The sequence below is a fragment of the Heptranchias perlo genome, chromosome 35 (genome assembly GCF_035084215.1).
Source record: "Heptranchias perlo isolate sHepPer1 chromosome 35, sHepPer1.hap1, whole genome shotgun sequence".
In the NCBI taxonomy this organism is placed as follows: domain Eukaryota; kingdom Metazoa; phylum Chordata; class Chondrichthyes; order Hexanchiformes; family Hexanchidae; genus Heptranchias; species Heptranchias perlo.
This window is the reverse complement of record NC_090359.1, coordinates 12,221,793-12,245,549: the sequence shown is the minus strand read 5'-3', so window position 1 is coordinate 12,245,549 and position 23,757 is coordinate 12,221,793. Positions and strand designations below refer to the sequence as shown.

The following is a 23,757-nucleotide window of genomic DNA, read 5'->3' as shown; positions in this document are numbered from 1 at the left end:
TCCACTGTTTGTCAAGTAGTCCTGTGTTACTTTCAGGTTATTGGTGTGTGTATATGTATGTGTGCGAGTGTTTATATAGCTAGGAATGTGTGTGTTTGTGTATGTGTGAATATGACTATGTCTGTCTCACTTGTTATATGCGTTTCTGAGTGTCCCTCTCTTTCTTTCTATCTGTCACTTTTAACCTGCTCCCCAAATAATTTTTCTCTGGACCTTGACTAAAAAAGAGATAGAAAGTAAGTCTTCTTTCAACAGTGGCATGTGGAAAGTTAATCAAATTGTCATCAAAGAAGTAGTTAAAATAGATTCACTGAAACATGCATCCTTTTCATTGCTGCATGTGAGATCTTTCATGTCTGCGCCTGTTCCGAGACCTGTCTCTCTCTGGTGACAGCGCGATTCTGCGTTTCATTTCTTGCCCATCGTTGTGGTTCTCACATCGAGCTGAAGCGTGAGGCAGAGAGCAGATTTTTAAAATCGCTGTGAAATCAATTTGTGGAAGTGGGAAAGGCCGAGTCAGTTTTTCATTGTATTTTCAACATCCAATATTGCAGATAAATGAAAGTGAAGCTTCGAAAGCAGCAATAACCTCCTCGTCGGGGAATTGAACCCCGGTCTCCCGCGTGACAGGCGGGGATACTCACCACTATACTAACGAGGAATTCGTGCAGACATTTGCCGTATATTCACCACAGATGCTTCACGTTTCAGTGAATCTGTTTGAACTGTTCATTTGATGACAGTTTGTTTAACTTTCCACGGACCACTGTTGAAAGAAGAATTACCGACCACTTTTCCATCTCATGTTGGATCATGATGTGGGTAACGCGGGAGAGAGTGAGACAGATCTTCTCAGGAAAATATAGAAAATATGAGGCACATACACAGACAGACAGACACAGACACACATACACATGGATTGACTCAGAAATACTGAGAGTCAGAATATGGATAATTTGGCTGATTTTTGTTCCATTTCTGTCGTAGATTTCGTGAAATCTTGCAGATCAATTAAAATGAGCATAAAACTCGAGGTACTCAATGCTGTGGAATTTTAATTCACTTAAGAATTATTAATTCGACAAGAAACTTGTTGAATTTTGAAACGCAGAGATGAAACAGGTTGATGAATGACGGGATCTGAAGTCTGTCAGATTTGAACCTGCGCGGGGGAAATGAATGAATTTCGAATCTGTCACCTAACCCACCAGTTAGTAAAAATCACAATTGCTCTGCATCCAGTCCTCAAATAGTCTCCGTACAATAATATTCTGAAAGTGACAATCACCTGTTTTTTTGCTCTGTAGGTTTTGTTTAGGAAGAAGGTCGGCGAAGACATAAAATTAAAAGTTAGCGTCTGAAAACTGCTACCTCCCAGTCGGGGTATTAAACCCCGGACTAAGGTGGGGCAACTCACCACGATAAGAGAGAAAGAAAGAACGAAAGAAAGACAGAGTCAGTTGTCGTTGTCTAACAAAGAGATGGAAATGTAAATGGTTCTTTCAAGAGTGGCCCGTGGAAAATGAAACAAATTGTCATCAAATAAATAGTTAAAAGAAATGCACTGATACGTGAAGCATGTCTAACACCATCTGGGATGAGTGCACAGTCAACGCAGCAGTTCCTCGTTAGTATAGTGGTGAGTATTTATCTCTAATATTCGATGCGGAATATACAGTGTAAAACTGACTCGGAGTTTCCCACTTTCCCCGATTTAATTTCACTGATATTCCAGCGGTTTTAAAATCTGCTCTCAGCTTCACTCTTCACCTCGATGTTCGACTGGTTTCTGTGATGTTGGGGATTTCGGGAGGAGGCCGAGATGGATCATCCACTCGGCACTTCTGGCTGAAGACGGTTTCTAAAACTTTGCACTCACACGCTGGGCTTTACCATCATTGAGGATGGGGATGTTCATAGAGCCTCTTCCCATTAGTTGTTTAATTATCCACCATCATTCACAAATGGGTGTGGCAGGACTGCAGAGCTTTGATCTGATCCGTTGTTTGTGGGATCGTTTAGCTCTGTCTACAGCATGCTGCTTCCACTGTTTGTCAAGTAGTCCTGTGTTACTTTCAGGTTATTGGTGTGTGTATATGTCTGTGTGCGAGTGTTTATGTAGCTCGGAATGTGTGTGTTTGTGTATGTGTGAATATGACTCTGTCTGTCTCACTTGTTATATGCGTTTCTGAGTGTCCCTCTCTTTCTTTCCATCTGTCACTTTTAACCTGCTCCCCAAATAATTTTTCTCTGGACCTTGACTAACAAAGAGATAGAAAGTAAGTCTTCTTTCAACAGTGGCATGTGGAAAGTTAACCAAATTGTCATCAAAGAAGTCGTTAAAATAGATTCACTGAAACATGCATCCTTTTCATTGCTGTATGTGAGATCTTTCATGTCTGCGCCTGTTCCGAGACCTGTCTCTCTCTGTTTCGGGCTGGTGACAGCGCGATTCTGCGTTTCATTTCTTGCCCATCATTGTGGTTCTCACATCGAGCTGAAGCGTGAGGCAGGGGGCAGATTTTTTAAATCGCTGTGAAATCAATTTGTGGAAGTGGGAAAGGCCGAGTCAGTTTTTCATTGTATTTTCAACATCCAATATTGCAGATAAATGAAAGTGAAGCTTCGAAAGCAGCAATAACCTCCTCGTCGGGGAATTGAACCCCGGTCTCCCGCGTGACAGGCGGGGATACTCACCACTATACTAACGAGGAATTCGTGCAGACATTTGCCGTATATTCACCACAGATGCTTCACGTTTCAGTGAATCTGTTTGAACTGTTCATTTGATGACAGTTTGTTTAACTTTCCACGGACCACTGTTGAAAGAAGAATTACCGACCACTTTTCCATCTCATGTTGGATCATGATGTGGGTAACGCGGGAGAGAGTGAGACAGATCTTCTCAGGAAAATATAGAAAATATGAGGCACACACACAGACAGACAGACACAGACACACATACACATGGATTGACTCAGAAATACTGAGAGTCAGAATATGGATAATTTGGCTGATTTTTGTTCCATTTCTTTCGTAGATTTCGTGAAATCTTGCAGATCAATTAAAATGAGCATAAAACTCGAGGTACTCAATGCTGTGGAATTTTAATTCACTTAAGAATTATTCATTCTACAAGAAACTTGTTGAATTTTGAAACGCAGAGATGAAACAGGTTGATGAATGACGGGATCTGAAGTCTGTCAGATTTGAACCTGCGCGGGGGAAATGAATGAATTTCGAATCTGTCACCTATCCCACCAGTTAGTAAAAATCACAATTGCTCTGCATCCAGTCCTCAAATAGTCTCCGTACAATAATATTCTGAAAGTGACAATCACCTGTTTTTTTGCTCTGTAGTTTTTGTTTAGGAAGAAGGTCGGCGAAGACATAAAATTAAAAGTTAGCGTCTGAAAACTGCTACCTCCCAGTCGGGGTATTAAACCCCGGACTAAGGTGGGGCAACTCACCACGATAAGAGAGAAAGAAAGAACGAAAGAAAGACAGAGTCAGTTGTCGTTGTCTAACAAAGAGATGGAAATGTAAATGGTTCTTTCAAGAGTGGCCCGTGGAAAATGAAACAAACTGTCATCAAATCAATAGTTAAAAGAAATGCACTGATACGTGAAGCATGTCTAACACCATCTGGGATGAGTGCACAGTCAATGCAGCAGTTCCTCGTTAGTATAGTGGTGAGTATCCCCGCCTGTCACGCGGGAGACCAGGGTTCAATTCCCCGACGGGGAGATTAAAGTTTTGCCGCCTTTTAAAGCTTTTTCTCTCATTTATCTCTAATTTTCGATGCGGAATATACAGTGTAAAACTGACTCGGAGTTTCCCACTTTCCCCGATTCAATTTCACTGATATTCCAGCGGTTTTAAAATCTGCTCTCAGCTTCACTCTTCACCTCGATGTTCGACTGGTTTCTGTGATGTTGGGGATTTCGGGAGGAGGCCGAGATGGATCATCCACTCGGCACTTCTGGCTGAAGACGGTTTCTAAAACTTTGCACTCACACGCTGGGCTTTACCATCATTGAGGATGGGGATGTTCATAGAGCCTCTTCCCATTAGTTGTTTAATTATCCACCATCATTCACAAATGGGTGTGGCAGGACTGCAGAGCTTTGATCTGATCCGTTGTTTGTGGGATCGTTTAGCTCTGTCTACAGCATGCTGCTTCCATTGTTTGTCAAGTAGTCCTGTGTTACTTTCAGGTTATTGGTGTGTGTATATGTCTGTGTGCGAGTGTTTATCTAGCTCGGAATGTGTGTGTTTGTGTATGTGTGAATATGACTATGTCTGTCTCACTTGTTATATGCGTTTCTGAGTGTCCCTCTCTTTCTTTCTATCTGTCACTTTTAACCTGCTCCCCAAATAATTTTTCTCTGGACCTTGACTAACAAAGAGATAGAAAGTAAGTCTTCTTTCAACAGTGGCATGTGGAAAGTTAATCAAATTGTCATCAAAGAAGTAGTTAAAATAGATTCACTGAAACATGCATCCTTTTCATTGCTGTATGTGAGATCTTTCATGTCTGCGCCTGTTCCGAGACCTGTCTCTCTCTGTTTCGGGCTGATGACAGCGCGATTCTGCGTTTCATTTCTTGCCCATCATTGTGGTTCTCACATCGAGCTGAAGCGTGAGGCAGAGAGCAGTGTTTTAAAATCGCTGTGAAATCAATTTGTGGAAGTGGGAAAGGCCGAGTCAGTTTTTCGTTGTATTTTCAACATCCAATATTGCAGATAAATGAAAGTGAAGCTTCGAAAGCAGCAATAACCTCCTCGTCGGGGAATTGAACCCCGGTCTCCCGCGTGACAGGCGGGGATACTCACCACTATACTAACGAGGAATTCGTGCAGACATTTGCCGTATATTCACCACAGATGCTTCACGTTTCAGTGAATCTGTTTGAACTGTTCATTTGATGACAGTTTGTTTAACTTTCCACGGACCACTGTTGAAAGAAGAATTACCGACCACTTTTCCATCTCATGTTGGATCATGGTGTGGGTAACGCGGGAGAGAGTGAGACAGATCTTCTCAGGAAAGTATAGAAAATATGAGGCACATACACAGACAGACAGACACAGACACACATACACATGGATTGACTCAGAAATACTGAGAGTCAGAATATGGATAATTTGGCTGATTTTTGTTCCATTTCTGTCGTAGATTTCGTGAAATCTTGCAGATCAATTAAAATGAGCATAAAACTCGAGGTACTCAATGCTGTGGAATTTTAATTCACTTAAGAATTATTAATTCTACAAGAAACTTGTTGAATTTTGAAACGCAGAGATGAAACAGGTTGATGAATGACGGGATCTGAAGTCTGTCAGATTTGAACCTGCGCGGGGGAAATGAATGAATTTCGAATCTGTCACCTAACCCACCAGTTAGTAAAAATCACAATTGCTCTGCATCCAGTCCTCAAATAGTCTCCGTACAATAATATTCTGAAAGTGACAATCACCTGTTTTTTTGCTCTGTAGTTTTTGTTTAGGAAGAAGGTCGGCGAAGACATAAAATTAAAAGTTAGCGTCTGAAAACTGCTACCTCCCAGTCGGGGTATTAAAACCCGGACTAAGGTGGGGCAACTCACCACGATAAGAGAGAAAGAAAGAACGAAAGAAAGACAGAGTCAGTTGTCGTTGTCTAACAAAGAGATGGAAATGTAAATGGTTCTTTCAAGAGTGGCCCGTGGAAAATGAAACAAACTGTCATCAAATAAATAGTTAAAAGAAATGCACTGATACGTGAAGCATGTCTAACACCATCTGGGATGAGTGCACAGTCAACGCAGCAGTTCCTCGTTAGTATAGTGGTGAGTGTCCCCGCCTCTCGAGATACCGGGGTTCAATTCCCCGACGGGGAGATTAAACTTTTGCCGCCTTTTAAAGCTTTTTCTCTCATTTATCTCTAATATTCGATGCGGAATATACAGTGTAAAACTGACTCGGAGTTTCCCACTTTCCCCGATTTAATTTCACTGATATTCCAGCGGTTTTAAAATCTGCTCTCAGCTTCACTCTTCACCTCGATGTTCGACTGGTTTCTGTGATGTTGGGGATTTCGGGAGGAGGCCGAGATGGATCATCCACTCGGCACTTCTGGCTGAAGACGGTTTCTAAAACTTTGCACTCACACGCTGGGCTTTACCATCATTGAGGATGGGGATGTTCATAGAGCCTCTTCCCATTAGTTGTTTAATTATCCACCATCATTCACAAATGGGTGTGGCAGGACTGCAGAGCTTTGATCTGATCCGTTGTTTGTGGGATCGTTTCGCTCTGTCTCCAGCATGCTGCTTCCACTGTTTGTCAAGTAGTCCTGTGTTACTTTCAGGTTATTGGTGTGTATATATGTCTGTGTGCGAGTGTTTATGTAGCTCGGAATGTGTGTGTTTGTGTATGTGTGAATATGACTATGTCTGTCTCACTTGTTATATGCGTTTCTGAGTGTCCCTCTCTTTCTTTCTATCTGTCACTTTTAACCTGCTCCCCAAATAATTTTTCTCTGGACCTTGACTAACAAAGAGATAGAAAGTAAGTCTTCTTTCAACAGTGGCATGTGGAAAGTTAATCAAATTGTCATCAAAGAAGTAGTTAAAATAGATTCACTGAAACATGCATCCTTTTGATTGCTGTATGTGAGATCTTTCATGTCTGCGCCTGTTCCGAGACCTGTCTCTCTCTGGTGACAGCGCGATTCTGCGTTTCATTTCTTGCCCATCATTGCGGTTCTCACATCGAGCTGAAGCGTGAGGCAGAGAGCAGATTTTTTAAATCGCTGTGAAATCAATTTGTGGAAGTGGGAAAGGCCGAGTCAGTTTTTCATTGTATTTTCAACATCCAATATTGCAGATAAATGAAAGTGAAGCTTCGAAAGCAGCAATAACCTCCTCGTCGGGGAATTGAACCCCGGTCTCCCGCGTGACAGGCGGGGATACTCACCACTATACTAACGAGGAATTCGTGCAGACATTTGCCGTATATTCACCACAGATGCTTCACGTTTCAGTGAATCTGTTTGAACTGTTCATTTGATGACAGTTTGTTTAACTTTCCACGGACCACTGTTGAAAGAAGAATTACCGACCACTTTTCCATCTCATGTTGGATCATGATGTGGGTAACGCGGGAGAGAGTGAGACAGATCTTCTCAGGAAAGTATAGAAAATATGAGGCACATACACAGACAGACAGACACAGACACACAGAAACAGACACACATACACATGGATTGACTCAGAAATACTGAGAGTCAGAATATGGATAATGTGGCTGATTTTTGTTCCATTTCTGTCGTAGATTTCGTGAAATCTTGCAGATCAATTAAAATGAGCATAAAACTCGAGGTACTCAATGCTGTGGAATTTTAATTCACTTAAGAATTATTCATTCTACAAGAAACTTGTTGAATTTTGAAACGCAGAGATGAAACAGGTTGATGAATGACGGGATCTGAAGTCTGTCAGATTTGAACCTACGCGGGGGAAATGAATGAATTTCGAATCTGTCACCTAACCCACCAGTTAGTAAAAATCACAATTGCTCTGCATCCAGTCCTCAAATAGTCTCCGTACAATAATATTCTGAAAGTGACAATCACCTGTTTATTTGCTCTGTAGTTTTTGTTTAGGAAGAAGGTCGGCGAAGACATAAAATTAAAAGTTAGCGTCTGAAAACTGCTACCTCCCAGTCGGGGTATTAAACCCCGGACGAAGGTGGGGCAACTCACCACGATAAGAGAGAAAGAAAGAACGAAAGAAAGACAGAGTCAGTTGTCGTTGTCTAACAAAGAGATGGAAATGTAAATGGTTCTTTCAAGAGTGGCCCGTGGAAAATGAAACAAACTGTCATCAAATAAATAGTTAAAAGAAATGCACTGATACGTGAAGCATGTCTAACACCATCTGGGATGAGTGCACAGTCAATGCAGCAGTTCCTCGTTAGTATAGTGGTGAGTATCCTCGCCTGTCACGCGGGAGACCGGGGTTCAATTCCCCGACGGGGAGATTAAACTTTTGCCGCCTTTGAAAGCTTTTTCTCTCATTTATCTCTAATATTCGATGCGGAATATACAGTGTAAAACTGACTCGGAGTTTCCCACTTTCCCCGATTTAATTTCACTGATATTCCAGCGGTTTTAAAATCTGCTCTCAGCTTCACTCTTCACCTCGATGTTCGACTGGTTTCTGTGATGTTGGCGATTTCGGGAGGAGGCCGAGATGGATCATCCACTCGGCACTTCTGGCTGAAGACGGTTTCTAAAACTTTGCACTCACGTGCTGGGCTTTACCATCATTGAGGATGGGGATGTTCATAGAGCCTCTTCCCATTAGTTGTTTAATTATCCACCATCATTCACAAATGGGTGTGGCAGGACTGCAGAGCTTTGATCTGATCCGTTGTTTGTGGGATCGTTTAGCTCTGTCTACAGCATGCTGCTTCCACTGTTTGTCAAGTAGTCCTGTGTTACTTTCAGGTTATTGGTGTGTGTATATGTCTGTGTGCGAGTGTTTATGTAGCTCGGAATGTGTGTGTTTGTGTATGTGTGAATATGACTATGTCTGTCTCACTTGTTATATGCGTTTCTGAGTGTCCCTCTCTTTCTTTCTATCTGTCACTTTTAACCTGCTCCCCAAATAATTTTTCTCTGGACCTTGACTAACAAAGAGATAGAAAGTAAGTCTTCTTTCAACAGTGGCATGTGGAAAGTTAATCAAATTGTCATCAAAGAAGTCGTTAAAATAGATTCACTGAAACATGCATCCTTTTCATTGCTGTATGTGAGATCTTTCATGTCTGCGCCTGTTCCGAGACCTGTCTCTCTCTGGTGACAGCGCGATTCTGCGTTTCATTTCTTGCCCATCATTGTGGTTCTCACATCGAGCTGAAGCGTGAGGCAGAGAGCAGATTTTTAAAATCGCTGTGAAATCAATTTGTGGAAGTGGGAAAGGCCGAGTCAGTTTTTCATTGTATTTTCAACATCCAATATTGCAGATAAATGAAAGTGAAGCTTCGAAAGCAGCAATAACCTCCTCGTCGGGGAATTGAACCCCGGTCTCCCGCGTGACAGGCGGGGATACTCACCACTATACTAACGAGGAATTCGTGCAGACATTTGCCGTATATTCACCACAGATGCTTCACGTTTCAGTGAATCTGTTTGAACTGTTCATTTGATGACAGTTTGTTTAACTTTCCACGGACCACTGTTGAAAGAAGAATTACCGACCACTTTTCCATCTCATGTTGGATCATGGTGTGGGTAACGCGGGAGAGAGTGAGACAGAAAGAGACAGATCTTCTCAGGAAAATATAGAAAATATGAGGCACATACACAGACAGACACACAGACAGACAGACACAGACACACATACACATGGATTGACTCAGAAATACTGAGAGTCAGAATATGGATAATTTGGCTGATTTTTGTTCCATTTCTGTCGTAGATTTCGTGAAATCTTGCAGATCAATTAAAATGAGCATAAAACTCGACGTACTCAATGCTGTGGAATTTTAATTCACTTAAGAATTATTAATTCTACAAGAAACTTGTTGAATTTTGAAACGCAGAGATGAAACAGGTTGATGAATGACGGGATCTGAAGTCTGTCAGATTTGAACCTGCGCGGGGGAAATGAATGAATTTCGAATCTGTCACCGAACCCACCAGTTCGTAAAAATCACAATTGCTCTGCATCCAGTCCTCAAATAGTCTCCGTACAATAATATTCTGAAAGTGACAATCACCTGTTTTTTTGCTCTGTAGTTTTTGTTTAGGAAGAAGGTCGGCGAAGACATAAAATTAAAAGTTAGCGTCTGTAAAATGCTACCTCCCAGTCGGGGTATTGAACCCCGGACGAAGGCGGGGCAACTCACCACGATAAGAGAGGAAAAAAAAGAAAGAAAGACAGAGTCAGTTGTCGTTGTCTCACAAAGAGATGGAAATGTAAAGGGTTCTTTCAACAGTGGCAAGTGGAAAATGAAACAAACTGTCATCAAATAAATAGTTAAAAGTAATGCACTGATACGTGAAGCATGTCTAACACCATCTGGGATGAGTGCAAGATCAATGTAACAGTTCCTCGTTAGTGTGGTGGTGAGTATCCCCGCCTGTCACGCGGGAGACCGGGATTTAGTTCCCCGACGGGGGGTTTAAACTTTCGCCGCCTTCCAAAGCTTTTATCTCCAATATTGGATGCGGAATATACAGTGTAAAACTGACTCGGAGTTTCCCACTTTCGCCAATTTAATTTCACTGATATTCCAGCGTATTTAAAATCTGCTCTCAGCTTCACTCTTCACCTCGATGTTCGACTGGCTTCTGTGATGGTGGGGATTTTGGGAGGAGGCCGAGATGGATCATCCACTCGGCACTTCTGGCTAAAGACGGTTTCTAAAACTTTGCACTCACGTGCTGGGCTTTACCATCATTGAGGATGGGGATGTTCATGGAGCCTCTTCCCGTTCGTTGTTTAATTATCCACCATCATTCACAAATGGGTGTGGCAGGACTGCAGAGCTTTGATCTGATCCGTTGTTTGTGGGATCGCTTCGCTCTATCTGCAGCATGCTGTTTGTCAAGTAGTCCTGTGTTACTTTCATGTTATTGGTGTGTGTATGTTTGTGTGTATATGTCTGTGTGTGAGTGTTTATGTCGCTAGCATGTGGGCTTCCATTTTTACAGCTTTTTTATTTTAAACTCTTGGGGGCCGGGATTCCTGGGCCTTCTCCTTCACACCACATGAGAGGAGGCGAGAAGGCCCGAAACAGCAGGTAAATGCCTTTATCGCACAGCTTGTGGGCCCGGAGGAACAGGAGTGCTTCCCCCTGGCCCAACAAGCCAACCGGCCGTGATCCCACACAGGCGATCGGCCGACCCCCTCCAAATCTCCGACACCCCTGCACGAGCGACAAACCCCATGATCTCCGACCCCCGCGATGACCCCCGACCCCCGATGACTGACTCGCCGATGCCCCCGATGAGTGACCCACCCATGACCTCATGACCCCCGTGACCCCCATCCCCGATAAAATCATGCCCAATGGGTTTGATTCCCGTTGTGTTATCTCTCTGTCGGTTTGCTGATAAACGTTTAACTCGCGGCCTGTTCCCGTCAATGGTCACAAGTAGTAACAGACAGAGCGGGTCTGACCGCCCCGAGATGTGGAAAAGACATCAGTTTAGGACAAATGCCTCAAATCAAATGGTCTCCCGGCACCGAGAGAGAGAAATTCCAGAGAAAAAGGCAGAAGAGAAAAGAGAAATAAAAACTCAATAAAGACACTATCAATATTTCCCATTGTTGATGCCTGTCTATTTCTTCCCCAACCTTTCTGTGCCGGTTAAAATTTCAGTGAAATAAATGCGAGAATCGACTCAAAGAACGAGAACAGAGCAACAAAAATCACCGAACACAGAATCAAACCCAGAGACCTTCAGATCTTCAATCTCACGCTCTCCAAACTCAACTATTTCGACTCCACTGCAAATTGGACTTTGTGACATCACCTTGGACAAAAATATAAACCGGGTGGAATTTCCCCTCCCGCTCATTCCTCACTCTGGGGGAATGGGACCCGGTCAGATCTCGGAGCTCAGGTTATGTTAATGTTCAGCTGATGACATCTTAATATTATCTTGTGTTTGGCCTCATTTAATCAGGTTCATGGGCACTTTCTTCCATCATCCCTTCTCCCTGAAAGGAATGTGGTGCAGCGGTTGCCAAATTTAACAGGAAAAATCAATTATCGCCCGCTTTTCACAGGAGAAGAAACTCATCCTGGAGATTCACGCGGAGCAATTTCCCAAATAATGGTCCCGCCCGGGATTGAATCAGAGACTTTTCATGAGTGATGTATCCATGATAACCGCTGCACTCGGGAAACCACTGCTCAATTTAAGGCATCGTGTGCCTTCTCCGTTAAACAACTTCTGTCCCACACTTAAAGCTCTCATTCCATCTCTTTCTCAAACATTTCACTGACCAAAACTTCACAAGTCACAGAGGAAAAAGACTTAATTTCAAAATCATTAAACTCCCGAAGGAGCTGCGGGGACAGACTGAGCGGTGTCACTGAGTACAGAGATACAGAGAGACACCAGCAGAGGGAGGTAGAGAGCGGTGTAACTGAGTACAGAGATACAGAGAGACACCAGCAGAGGGAGGTAGAGAGCGGTGTAACTGGGTACAGAGATACAGAGAGACACCAGCAGAGGGAGTTAGAGAGCCGTGTAACTGAGTACAGAGATACAGAGAGACACCAGCAGAGGGAGGTAGAGAGCGGTGTAACTGAGTACAGAGATACAGAGAGACGCCAGCAGAGGGAGGTAGAGAGCGGTGTAACTGAGTACAGAGATACAGAGACACACCAGCAGAGGGAGGTAGAGAGCGGTGTAACTGAGTACAGAGATGCGGAGAGACACCAGCAGAGGGAGGTAGAGAGCGGTGTAACTGAGTACAGAGATACAGAGAGACACCAGCAGAGGGAGGTAGAGAGCGGTGTAACTGAGTACAGAGATACAGAGAGACACCAGCAGAGGGAGGTAGAGAGCGGTGTAACTGAGTACAGAGATCCAGAGAGACACCAGCAGAGGGAGGTAGAGAGCGGTGTAACTGAGTACAGAGATACAGAGAGACACCAGCAGAGGGAGGTAGAGAGCGGTGTAACTGAGTACAGAGATACAGAGACACACCAGCAGAGGGAGGTAGAGAGCGGTGTAAATGAGTACAGAAATACAGAGAGACACCAGCAGAGGGAGGTAGAGAGCGGTGTAACTGAGCACAGAGATACAGAGAGACACCAGCAGAGGGAGGTAGAGAGCGGTGTAACTGAGTACAGAGATCCAGAGAGACACCAGCAGAGGGAGGTAGAGAGCGGTTTAACTGAGTACAGAGATACAGAGAGACACCAGCAGAGGGAGGTAGAGAGCGGTGTAACTGAGTACAGAGATACAGAGACACACCAGCAGAGGGAGGTAGAGAGCGGTGTAAATGAGTACAGAAATACAGAGAGACACCAGCAGAGGGAGGTAGAGAGCGGTGTAACTGAGTACAGAGATACAGAGAGACACCAGCAGAGGGAGGTAGAGAGCGGTGCAACTGGGTACAGAGATACAGAGAGACACCAGCAGAGGGAGGTAGAGAGCGGTGTAACTGAGTACAGAGATGCAGAGAGACACCAGCAGAGTGTCCAGGAAACCAACCTTTTATCTGAAATCTGAGGCGAGATATAAACTGCACAGAGTAGAGGAAGCATTACTGTGTATCTAACCCGTGTTTTACCTGCCCTGGGAGTGTTTGATTTGACAGTGTGGAGGGAGCTTCATTCTGCATCTAACCCGTGCTGTACCTGTCCTGGGAGTGTTTGATGGGGCAGTTCAGATGGAACTTTAATCAGTCTCTCCACATAACTGAAGTCCCTCATCCCTGGTACCATTCTAATAAATCTCCTCTGCACCCTCTCTGAGGCCTTGACATCCTTCTTCATGTTACGTGCCCAGAATTAAACACAATACTCCAGCTGAGGCCTCACCAGTGTTTTATAAAGGTTTTGTATCAATTCCTTGCTTTTGTATTCAATGCCTCAATTAATAAAGCAAAGGGCCCCATTTGCTTTTTTAACTGCCTTCTCAACTTGTCCTGCCACCTTCCAAGATTTGTGTAACTACACCCCCAGTTCTCTCGATTCCTGCACTCCCTTTAAAATTGTGCCATTTCGTTTAAATTGCCTCTCCTCATTCTTCCTACCAAAATGTATCAATTCACAATTCTCTGCATTAAATTTCATCTGCCCATTTCACCAGTCTGTCTGTGTCCTCCTGAAGTCTGTTACCATCCTCAACATTGTTTATTACATTTCTGAGTTTCGTGTCATCTGCAAACTTTGAAATTATACCCTGTACTCCCAAGTCCCGGTCATTAATATATATTAAAAAGAGCAGTGGTCCGAATACCGAGCCCTGGGGGGCACCACTGTATACTTGCCTCCAGTCTGAAAAACAACCGTTCACCACTCCTCTCTGTTTTCTGCTCCTTAGCCAATTTTGTATCCATGCTGACATTGTCCGTTTAATCCCATGGGCTTCAATTTTGCTAACAAGTCTATTGTGTGATACTTTATCCTCCCTTAATCTCTCCCTGCATAGAAACTCCCCGACCCATATTCATGGCCACCCCCTCGACCTTGCCATCTCACGTGGTCTCTCTTCTCCTGATCGTGTCAATCATGGATAAGGCCATCTCTGATCACTTCCTTGTAACCCTCTCCACCCACATGGAATCAGAGAATCATAGAAAGGTCACAGCATGGTTTGAGGCCATTTGGCACATCGAGTCCTAATCGGCTCCATGCAAGATCAATCCAGCTAGTCCCACTCCCCCAATGCACATCACAGAATGAACTCAGGAATCCCACGCCACTTTCTATGAGCGGTATCAGGCTGCGGTTATGGTGCAGACCGGGACCCAGGGCTGAGGCTGTGGTCATCAGTTACTCTGGGAGTGGCACAGTCTGGTTCATGACTAGCCGGGGGTGAGAGTAACACCAGAGAGTCAGGATGGTGTTTAGAAGGGTGTGGGTTCCAGCTCCAGTTCCAGGACTGGGACACATGATCCAGACTGACTGTGTCGTGCTGAAAGGGAGCTGCATCGTGAGAGGTGCTGTCCTTTGAATGAGGTGTTTAATGGGGGTCCCTTCTTTCTGCTCCGAGGTGTAAAAGATCCCGTGGCAATTTGTGAAGAGCAGGGAGTTCTCCCGGTGTCCTGGCCAACATTCTTCCCTCGACCATCAGCACCCAACAAACAGGAGATCGGCTCAATATCTCATCACTGTTTGTGGGATCTTGCTGTACACAACTTGTCTGCTACCTTCTCTTAAAAACGATAGTGACTGAACTTCTAGTGAAGTGCGTTGGGATGTCCTGAGGATGTGAAAGGTGCCATACAAATGCAAGTTCCTTGTTTCTCACAGGGGGCCGTGTCTCGCTCCTCGTCTCATTGAGACTCTCAGTTGATTGGTCCGTTCTCTGCGCAGATGGGGCCCGACTCACTGAGTGTTTCCCGAATGTTCTGTGTGTGTTTCACTCAGACTCGGGCTTTACAGTAAATAATAAAAGGACTGTAGTCAAACACTTGGCCATGAGCTGCTGCCCAACCTGTCGTGACATTGTTGCTTGCTTCCCTTCAGTTTTTGGTGCACTGTTGCCTCATTTCTCAGTGTGATTGTGGGACTGACACAGAAATGAGAGAGAAAGCAGCAGCCACAGCCTGGACTGCAGGCAAATTGGGAGGCTGAAACTAAAAGTAAACTATTCCCACACCGGGAATCGAAGCCGTGCCACCTGGGTAAAAACCAAGAATCCTAACCGCTGGACCACATGGGAACTGAAATAAAGCACGAGCAGGAAGGGCACTGAGACTACAACCGGAAAGTTAACGGACGATTCAAAGGAGGTATTCACAATTATGAAAGGTTTTGACAGAGTGTGTAAAGAGAAATTGTTTCCAGTGATGGAATGGTTAATAACCAGAGGTCACAGATTTCAGATAAATTGAAAGAAATCATTGGGGGATTTGGAGAGATTTTTTTACACAGCGAGTTGTTATGATCTGGAATGCACTGCCTGAAAGGGAGGTGGAAGCAGGTTCAATAGTAACTTTCAAAAGGGAATTGGATAAATAGTTGACGTGTAATAAATTGCAGGGCTGTGGGGAAAGAGCCGGGGAGTGGGACTAACCCACTTCCTTCTGTGTTCATCCCTGGAAAAAACCCTCCCCCAGGTCACTTACAACGGCACTTTCAAATTCCCAACTCTCTGGACTTTGTCCCTTCATTCACCACGACATTTCTGCAGCTACTGATTTGCTCAATCACACCCTCACCTACACCTTTGACGCCCTTGTACCCATTAAAGCCATCACTCTCCCTCACCCTGGTCAATCCCCCTGGGTCTGCCCTCATTTCTGCTTCCTTAAGTCCAAGGGACACAGCTTTGAAAGTTTATGGTGGACAACTGCTTTGGCCATTCATCGCCAGATCTGGCTGGACCACATAAAGTACTATCGGGTCCTGTCTCCTCTGACAAAACTGCTCACTATTCCAGGATCATCCTGGAATGTAAAGATAACCCCCGGCTTCTCTTCTCCACTACAAACCGTCTTCTTAAACCCCACTCCCCTCACTCCTCCACCCTCACCTCCAACAAAAAGTGCGAGGAGCTCATGGACTTCTTTGTCACTGAGATTGAGACCATCCATTCAGCTGCCTCTGCCGCTCGCCTCCCTTCCCCGAGCTCACCAAGTTTCTCTCCTATCTCCCCTCATGCCCTCTCTGAGCTCATCTTGACCATGAGACCCACCTCCTACTCCCTCGACCCTATTCCCAACAATCTGCTGACCACACAACCTCCCTTCCTGGCCCCATGTTAGCTGACATTGTTAATGGTCTCCTCTCCTCAGGTACTGTCCCCCTCCCCATCAAATATGCCGTCATCACCCTCCTTCTCAAAAGACCCACCCTTGACCCCTGTGTCCTTGTAAACTACCACCCCATCTCCCACCTCCCTTTCCTCTCCAAAGTCTTGTCACCTCCCAAATCCATGTCCATCTTTCCCACAACACCATGTTTGAATCCCTCCAATCAGGTTTCCACTCCTGCCACTGTACTGAAACGGCCCTTGTCAAAGTCACAAATGACATCCTCTGTGACAGTGTAGAGGGAGATTTAATCTTGATCTAACCCTTGATGTACCTGCCCCCGGAATGTTTGATGGCACAGTGCAGAGGGAGCTTTACTCTGCCATGTACTGTACAGTATCAGTCTGTGATGGAGCAGAGCCCTGCTCTTTAATGGAAATTATTCTTTCGATGAGCCACTGAGCCCCTAAAGCAGCCTCCGAGACCCAAAGTCTGATTTCCATCCCACAGTTGCAGCAGTTAGCGAGGGCTGGGCCACGTTAACAGCAGCTCTCTGTTCCTGGTCTGGAGCTGAGGTGTTGTGTATTGTCCCTGACACAGGGACCAGACGGTGAGCTGCTGGCTCCTATTGTTCTGGGATCATTCCCTGCTGCTCTGTTCTCACCTCTTCACTGGGTCTCAGATTATTACCAGCCATCTTCCTGATCAATAAACAATCGGCAGTCTGACCGCGGAGATTTGAAATGTGTGAAACATTTCATGTGTCTCATCCCTCTCCCTGGACACAAATAAATAGGCCGTCATGAAATGTTCACAGTCCATTTCTTCAGCCTTCTCCTTCTTAGAAGAATCTTCTAAACTCCTTGCTAAAGTGACCTTTGATCATAATGTCTTGTTTTGCGGTATGTTCTAGATTGTTCCAGGTCAGCATTGTAATAATTCGGGGTAGTTGAAAAGTGGGATCATTATATTAAATCGAGATATTTTTCACAGCCCCGCCCCCCGAACATTCAAACCACCGTTCAGGAGGAGAACCCCTCTGCTCGCTGACCTACATTGGCTCCCAGTCCACCAACATCTCAAATTTTAAATTATCATCCTCGTGTTCAAATCCCTCCATGACCTCGCCCCTCCCTATCTCTGTAACCTGCTCCACCCCGACAACCCTCCGAGATCTCTGAGCTCCTCCAATTCAGGCCTCTTGCGCATCCACGATTTTCATCGCTCCACCATTGGCGGCCGTGCCTTCAACCGTCTGGGCCCAAAGCTCTGGATTTCCCTCCCTAAACCTCCCGCCTCTCTGCCTCTCTCTCCTCCCTTAAGACACTTAAAACCTACCTCACCTGTCCCAATATCTCCTTATGTGGCTCCGTGTCACATTTTGTTTGATAATCGCTCCTGTGGCTTGGGACGTTTTACTCCGTTAAAGGCGCGATATCAATGCAAGTTGTTGTTGTTGGGGTGGAGAAAGCGTTTTCTTTCTTTTTATGACTCTTTTCTATCTCTCTATTTCTTTCCTTTCTCGGACTCTGTTTTCCGGGTCTGTTTACTGACACACATTACAATCTGTGTCACTCGGTGTCTAACAATGTGAGGCAATGTGTTTTATTCCCGCTGTGTTATCTCTCTGGCGGTTTGCTGATAAATGTTTAACTCGCGGCCTGTTCCCATTAATGGTCACAAGCAGTAACAGACAGACAGAGCGTGTCTGACCGCCCTGAGATGTGGAAAAGGCATCAGTTCAGGGCAAATGCATCAAATCAAATGTTCATCGAGCACCGAGAGAGACAAGAACCAGAGAGAAAGGCAGAAGGAAATAGAGAAATTAAAGCTAAATACAGACATCCTTGATGTCTCTCTATTCCATCCCCAACCGTTCAGTGTCGGGTAAAAATGTCAGTGCAAATAAATGTTCGAGAATCGGCCCGAAGAAGAAACAAAATAACCCAAAACTGCCGAAACCCGGGATCAAATCAGGGACCTTGAGATGTTCACTCTAACGCTCTCCCAACTGAGCTATTTCGGCCCCACTCTTAATTTCCTTTTGATCACCCTCTTGGAATAAAATATAACCCCGGGTGGAATTGCCCCTCCCGCTCATTCCTCACTTCGGGAGAATGAGACCGACCATCAAGGAGAGATTTTCTGAGACTGTCGTTGAATCTCATTTATATTAAACATTCCTTGAACTCTCTGCCGGGGGGATTCAGAGCTGGGGTTCGCCATGAACCAGCTTCCCCTCAATTCCCAGCTTTATCAGTGAATCGACCAACAAACGCTCGACAGAGCTCAGGTTATATTAATAATAAAAACAGAAAATGCGGGAAACACTCAGCAGGTCAGGCAGCATCTGTGGAGAGAGAAACATCCTTTCAGGTCGATGACCTTTCATCAGAACTCTCTCCACAGATGCTGCCTGACCTGCTGAGTATTTCCAGCATTTTCTGTTTTTACTTCAGATTTCCAGCATCTGCAGTATTTTGTTTTTGTTTTACAGCTTGTATTAATGTTCTGCTGATGATATCTTAATATTATCTTGTTTTTGGGCCACTTTAATCAGGTTCATGGACAAATTCTTCCATCAGCCCTTCTCCCACATCGCTTCTCTCTCTCATTCATTCTTTTCTCCTTTCAATCCAGAAGAGGGCGGGAATCAGAGCTCACCCCCCGAACCCTCCGCACACAGACCCCCGTCTACCACCCCGTGTGATCCAAGAGACAATTCAATACATTACACTCTGTATAAACACAGAAAGCTGACACACCAGGGGAGATCGCACGGTGTTGGACACGGAGTGAAATAAACTGAAGTGTTTATAAAAAGTTACAGATCACAACCCGTGTCTCTGTCTCTCTCCACCATCCCCAGCCGGTGCTGTGTTATCCGATCTCACCCAATGTGTTCCTGGGAATTTTCATCAACATCTTTGAATGTGGCAGCAGAAGTTGGTGAAACCGTTCAAACAGCATCCGGTTCCTTGGCTTAATAATAGAGAAATAAGAGTACAAAAGCAAGGAAGTTATGTTAAACGTTTATAAATCATTGTTCAGGCCTCATATGAAGTATTTTGTCCAATTCTGGGCACTATAATTTATTAAGGAGGTCAAGGTCTTGGAGAAGATGGAGAGGAGATTTACCAGAATTATACCAGGGGTGGGGTTTAGTTGTGTGGAGAGACTCGAGAACCTGGGATTGTTCTGCTTCGAGCAATGAAGGTTAAGGGTAGAAGTAATCCACGTGTTCAAAATTAAGAGGGGTTTTGATCGAGTGAATAAGGAGAAACTTCACCCACTGGCGGGAGGGTCGGCAACCAACGGACGCAGATTTAAGATAATTGGCAAAAGAACTAGAAGGAAATACGGAGATTTTTTTTACACAGCGAATTGTTATGATCTGGAACGCTCTGCCTTAAAGGATGGTGGAGCTCGATTCAATCGTAACTTTAAAACGAGAATTGGATAAATACTTGAGTATCTCTCCACAGATACTACCTGACCTGCTGAGTGTTGCCAGCAGTTTCTGGGTTTATTTCTGAGTTTTCACTATCGCAGTTTTCCTGACAACCTGCAACTTGCCTCAAGGGCGCAGCTTCAAGCACAACTTTCTTGTGCTCTTCTCACACACAAGATCGCACTTTACTTTCCGACACACGCGCTTTAAAATCTGCCGTTTCCGCACACAGCGTCCTGCGCCACGAGAATTTGAAAGACCTTTCGCTGATGGCCTGGAATCGCTCCTTTTTCCCCACTGGCGCTCTTTACATTTATCCTCTACTCGATTCAATCGCATGTTTCAACAGAACTATTAAGATCAAGGCGGAACACTTCCGATCTTACTGCACCGCCCCAACTTGCCATTTCAACCGCCATTCGCAGCTCTGTTGCGCTGCCCGTCGCTCACGCACCTCAACTGCTGAGAGAAAAGAGCCAACAAGCATCAAAACAAAAAACAGTTCTTCAGTTACCATCCCCTGGATCACAAGACTCACCAAGTAAATTTCGTGAACATTCGGGCGGCTGTCTTTCCAGAGACCAGCCCTGCTTTCGTCGTGTTTGTCTGTCGAGCGGTCACGCAGATCAAAATGTATCGATTGGTTTCAAGGCACAAATGAACATTGGTGCGAATGGGACATGTGCCCAATAGAAACAGCGGTCGGAGCAGAACAATCTTAAAGGCGTGAGATCGTGAAAGTGAATGTTAGAGTCGGCAATGGAGCAGGAAAGTGTCCATGAAATGGGAGGAGGAAAGGAAAGGCGGCCCATTGACCGAGGAAGGAAGAAAAAGCTGGGAGAAGAGGCGGGTTTGAACTGTGGAACATCAAGTACAGGCATGTGAGAGTGCTGGGATTTGATGGAATAAATAGGTTTTCGCCACCAACAAAAAATGTTTTTCTCATGTGTTCAATATTGATATATTATTGCATGATATTCGCAAGCGCGGGAGAGAACAAAAGAAGCAGCGTACACTATGCCGTGACTCGGATTCGAACCGAGGTTGCTGCGGCCACAACGCAGAGTACTAACCACTATACGATCACGGCACCACATGTCGGTGATTGAGTTGCTGCCCGAACTATTGAAATAGCGCCATTAACGTAGCAAAACGTCGCAAGGCGCTTCACAGGAGCTTTTTGAAAAAAATTTGACCCCGAGCCACAGAAGGAGATATTCGAAGCAAAATACTGCCGATGCTGGAAATTTGAAATAAAACCAGAAAATGCTGTAAATAATCATCAAGTCAGGCAGCGTCTGTGGAGAGAGAAACAGAGTTAACTTTTCAGGTCGATGACACTTCGTCAGAACTGGAAAAGCTTGAAGATTAAACAGTTTTTAAGCAAATACAGAGTCAGGGAAAGGGATGGGGGAGGAAGGGGAGGGGAGGAAAGAACAAAAGGGAAGGTCTCTGATAGGGTGTGGGGGCAGGAGTGATTAAATAACAAAAGGAATGATGGTGCAAGGCAAGGAGGGTGGGAATGGGACAAGTAAAGAAACAAAAGATGGGTCCAGAGGAGCTGCTATTGGCAACATGAGAACCACCATAGGGGTTCCCATAGCGACATCTTTTATTTGGAGGAAGTGAGTGGAGTCAAAGGAGAAGTTGTTCACCGTAAGAACAAGTTCAGCCAGGCGGAGGAGGGTGGTGGTGGATGGTGATTGTTTGGGCTCTCGTTCGTGGAAGAGGCAGGGGGCCCGCAGGCGGTCCTGGTGGGGGATGCAGGTGTAGATGGACTGGATGTTCATGGTGAAAAGGAGGGGGTTAGGACCGGGGAACTGGAAATTGTTCAAGTGGCGGAAGGAATCGGATGAGTTACGGATAGAGAATAAACTGGACGAGGGGAGAGAAAGTAGAGTCGAAATAGGAAGAAATTTGTTCCGCGGGGCAAGAACAGGCTGAGACGATGGATCAACTGGGACAGTCCTGTTTTTGGATCTTGGGAAGGAGGTAGAAGCAGGGTTTGGGGACTGTGAGGTTGGAGGCCGTGGGGGGAAGATCTCCAGAGGAGGCGGTCAGTGATGGCTTGATGTTCGGTGGTGGGGTCATGGTCCAGGGGAAGGTAGGAGGAGGTATCGGAGAGTTGGTGTTCAGCCTCCACTAGGTAGAGGTCGACTCACCTCACAACAACAACAGCACCGCCCTTGTCAGCAGGTTTAATGACAATGTCAGGGTTGGACTCGAGAGAACGGAGTGCTGCAAGTTCAGAGGGAGGGAGGTTAGAGTGAGTGAGGGGAGCAGAGAAATTGAGACGGCTGATGTCACGCCGGCAGTTCCCAATGAAAAGATCAAGAGAGGGTAAGAGGATAGAGGGAGGGGTCCAGGTGGACCGAGAATTCTGAAGAAGGGAGAAAGGGTCCGCTGTGCGGGGGGAAGACTCCTGGTCAATGAAATGGGCGCGGAGGTGAAGGTGACGGAAGAAGAGCTCAGCATCGAGTCCAGCTCGAAACTCATTGAGGTGGGGGCGTACGGGGATGAAGCTGAGGCCTTTGCTGAGGACTGAAGTTTGGGGCCAGAGAGGGGAAGGTCAGAGGGAATGGTGAAAACACGACAAAGAGATTGGAGGGAGGGGTGGGGTCAGAGGAAAGTGAAGGGGAAGAAGGATCGGGAGGGGTGTTGGTATCTAAGAGTTGTTGAAACTTGCGGTCCTTGACACCTGAAAGGAAGAAAAAAAGTTTTTTGTTGAAGCGCCCGATGCGGCGAAGGATGAAATGGAACTGCGGACCAGGACAGCTCTGAAGTAGAGAGAGTCGGTGCTGCTGAAGACAGAGTGTTTGATCAGGTTTCTACTAAAACTCACTTTCACAGACACATCTCCTTCCTCAGCAACTGTGTCCGGCTCCGACTTATTCCACATGGATTCCAACTTAAATTCCACCCTTCATGTTTCGGATCCACCCATGATTCCAGATATCTCCATGATATTCAGCGTTCCTCCAACCACTGCTCCCGCCGCTTCCTGAGATCCACGCTCAACGCCACGCACCGCCACATGCTCACTCTCGACCTCTCTCTCCACGCATGGTTTTTATCCCATCCGCGCCATTATTGCATTTACCGTTTGATGTGTTGGTTCCTTCATTATATTCATCCAGAAGTCCTGGGTTTCAGTCCAATCCGAAGCCACGGTGGATGAATTTTGCATTGCTCACTGAACTCTGCTCAAATCAGCAAAGTCCTGATTGGCGGCCGGAGGTGTTGCGAGTGTAAGATGTGAATAACGTGAAGTATCAGTCAAAGTGCACAATTTCTGTTTAATCTTCAACCTTTTCCAGTTCTGACGACGGATCATCGACCTGAAACGTTAACTCTGTTTCTCTCTCCACAGACGCTGCCTGACTTGCTGATTATTTACAAAATTTTCTGTTTTTTTTTTCAAATTTCCAGCATCGGCAGTATTTTGCTTCTAATATCTCCTTCTGTGGTTGTGTCAAATTTTGTTTGAAAACGTGACTGTGAAGCCCCTTGGGATCTTTTGCTACCTTAAAGGAGCTTTATAAATACTATAGGTAGAGCAGTTCCAGTTGTGGTGTGGTGGAGTGATCGTATAGTGGTTAGTACTCTGCGTTGTGGCCGCAGCAACCTCGGTTCGAATCCGAGTCACGGCATAGTTTTTGTCTTCTGCCTCTCTTGCTCATCGAATGCAGTAATATTTCAATCTTTAATACATGAAATAAAACCAAATATTCCATCAAATCCTAGCACTCTCACATGCCTGTATTTCATGTGCCGCAGTTCAAACCCGCCTGTTCTCCCAGCTTTTTCTTCCTTCCACAGTCAATAGGCCGCCTTTACTTTCCTCCTTCCATTTCATGAACATTGCCGACTC

General features: G+C 45.2%; 8 non-coding genes across 8 annotated transcripts; 1 reads left to right on the top strand and 7 right to left on the bottom strand.

The window, feature by feature from the left end:
- Nucleotides 1-589: 589 nt before the first annotated feature.
- Nucleotides 590-661, bottom strand: trnad-guc (transfer RNA aspartic acid (anticodon GUC)). Its single transcript has one exon. It is a non-coding gene; the product is annotated as a tRNA-Asp (tRNA).
- A 1,981-nt stretch (nucleotides 662-2,642) lies between these two features.
- Nucleotides 2,643-2,714, bottom strand: trnad-guc (transfer RNA aspartic acid (anticodon GUC)). The gene has a single exon. It is a non-coding gene; the product is annotated as a tRNA-Asp (tRNA).
- A 2,066-nt stretch (nucleotides 2,715-4,780) lies between these two features.
- trnad-guc (transfer RNA aspartic acid (anticodon GUC)) lies at nucleotides 4,781-4,852 on the bottom strand. The gene has a single exon. It is a non-coding gene; the product is annotated as a tRNA-Asp (tRNA).
- Nucleotides 4,853-6,904: 2,052 nt separating this feature from the next.
- Nucleotides 6,905-6,976, bottom strand: trnad-guc (transfer RNA aspartic acid (anticodon GUC)). The gene has a single exon. It is a non-coding gene; the product is annotated as a tRNA-Asp (tRNA).
- A 975-nt stretch (nucleotides 6,977-7,951) lies between these two features.
- trnad-guc (transfer RNA aspartic acid (anticodon GUC)) lies at nucleotides 7,952-8,023 on the top strand. Its single transcript has one exon. It is a non-coding gene; the product is annotated as a tRNA-Asp (tRNA).
- Nucleotides 8,024-9,046: 1,023 nt separating this feature from the next.
- On the bottom strand, nucleotides 9,047-9,118 carry trnad-guc (transfer RNA aspartic acid (anticodon GUC)). The gene has a single exon. It is a non-coding gene; the product is annotated as a tRNA-Asp (tRNA).
- A 9,270-nt stretch (nucleotides 9,119-18,388) lies between these two features.
- trnaf-gaa (transfer RNA phenylalanine (anticodon GAA)) lies at nucleotides 18,389-18,461 on the bottom strand. The gene has a single exon. It is a non-coding gene; the product is annotated as a tRNA-Phe (tRNA).
- A 2,443-nt stretch (nucleotides 18,462-20,904) lies between these two features.
- trnah-gug (transfer RNA histidin (anticodon GUG)) lies at nucleotides 20,905-20,976 on the bottom strand. The gene has a single exon. It is a non-coding gene; the product is annotated as a tRNA-His (tRNA).
- Nucleotides 20,977-23,757: the final 2,781 nt, after the last annotated feature.